Here is a 2,289-nt window from a genome sequence, read left to right on the forward strand (position 1 = left end):
AATGTGAATATCAACATCATAAAAGAACTTGCTGTTTGGTGCTGTACCCAGAATATAACATTGATTAAATGAATGACTCAGTGCCAACTAATAAAATTTTCTCTGAGTTATTAGTCAAATAGGCACCAGAGGCATCCCAACCTACAAAGGCTATTGTTATTTCTCTTGGTTGTCCATCATACCTAGATGAGAAGATCTCATTGCTAAAGACCTATTCAGTTTGGATACAGGAAATAGAGAAATCAACCTTGAACTGATCAGGAAACTTTTTACCTACTGGCTAGCTTGCATAATGCTAGAAGGTGCTATACAGACTGCTGGGGAGAAAAGACATCGATAGTCTTACTTCTCACTGGACATTGTACAGAACAATGATTTGCTGACAAGATGTACCCACTGGTGCAATAGTTGCTTGAAGTTTATCTTGATAATGAGTCACATTTTCTTGGATATGAGATATAAACCACAGTAGAGATTGCAAGTCTAATGCTATAAATCAGCCCCACACCCGCCAAAAAAAAAAAAAAAAAAAAAAAAAACAACCGAGCGTGGAGATCATACACCAGAGTACTTAGTGCCAATTCATATTCTTTGGATAAATGATCATGCTGCAAGATGCATTCTAAGTATTTGTATTTTTACCCCCAGATTTTTGCTGCTGTCTATTTTGTAAGAGATGGTTCTTTTTGCACTAAGGGGTGTTTAATGCAGAGACTAACACTGGTCAAATTGTTGAGAACAAATAAAATTTGGAGCCCAGCTGTGGATAATCTAGATTAATCTCCCATGATCCAAGTTCATATAGCAGAATTAACGCAGCAGAAGAGGAGGGTGAAAGAATATAAAAGCTGTTGGATGGAGATGAGAGTGGAGCTGTGAAGTGCAACTTTGGACTGAAATTGCAATTGTGGTTACCTTCACAACCTTGCATAAATTCAAGCCAGTCAAAACTCCAGCACGGATCATGGAGGAGGCCCCTGGCCCCACCCCTGTTAGAGGATCTGTTAGCCATTGATTGCTGTGTGGGATGAAGATTCATTCTCTTTGAGGACACGGCCACCATAATTCAAATTTATTTCATTATTGCATAGGTGGATTTTAAATAGCTATGTACAGTGAATGATATCCTATTTTCTGTTTCTAATACTCAGTGCTATAACTTCTATAATTTTTATTGAGTTGTAATATTCAAACAAAATTTTGCACAATTAATTGTTTTCTTTTGAATTTTTCCAGATTACTACACCACCGAACAAAATATACACTTCTCTCAACTAATGCTTCCTTAGTGAATTATTTTAAGCAATCATTTCCCTGGATGCTATGCCTCATAGAAAATGAGAAATTAACAAAGATAATGCTGTTTGAATGCTCTTCCTAAAGAGTAGTTTATTCAACTTTAAAGGCCACATGTGTGAACTCACAGGATACTACTGTCTGTCTCCTTTTCTGTAACAATGGCTCTGACATGCGAACACAGACATTTGTACATTATTACTGCGCTTTAAATGTTGAGACTGTCACTCGTTTACTGTAGAGCTCTGCTCCCTGTTGTTTAACATACACATTTTTCCAAATTTTATCTTTTATGAATATCTCTTATAAACATTTATGTATAATTGCTCTGAATTTGTCTCAGAGTCTCCTAAATATGTATGAAGTGAAATTATTTATTGCATTATCTAGTAGGTTTATTTTTACCTTTATAAAGCACAAACCACATTGCTGTAGTTTTCAGAAATAATGCTACTCTTCTATATTATTACCAGAAATGTGTTAGCATTCCATTTGTTCTAATTCCTTACTAACATTTTATTAGCAATTTTTTACAGTGTTATTAGTAAGAGATACTATTACACATTTATTGAAAAATACTGTTTTTTTGTATTTATTGGTCAGTTTTATGTTGTAATTTGTGATATTCTTTTTGTATCCTTGCACATTTTTTAATTGTTTGATTTTTAGGAATAAGTACATTTGCTGCTCTAAAACTTACATTAGATAAATGTTTTGGAAGTATTCTAAATATTATTTCAGCCTGAATGCTGCCATTTCTTTTTAATTGAATTTTTGATGAATAATATTTACATTATTTTGATAAAAATTTATTTATTATTTAGTTTTGTTTATAGTGCTTAGTTAAATTAAAAGAAAGATTTATTTACTTGTAAATTGCAAAAGTATGCATACTATAATGGACATATTTGCACTTGCATTCATTATTGAATAATAGGTTTCTATTTCGCTGTGAGGAGCATATTTTCCGTATAACTCAACTGTTTGATGCAT

The sequence above is a fragment of the Nannospalax galili genome, unplaced genomic scaffold (assembly GCF_000622305.1).
Source record: "Nannospalax galili isolate Female #2095 unplaced genomic scaffold, S.galili_v1.0 scaffold140, whole genome shotgun sequence".
NCBI classification, from domain to species: Eukaryota; Metazoa; Chordata; class Mammalia; order Rodentia; family Spalacidae; genus Nannospalax; species Nannospalax galili.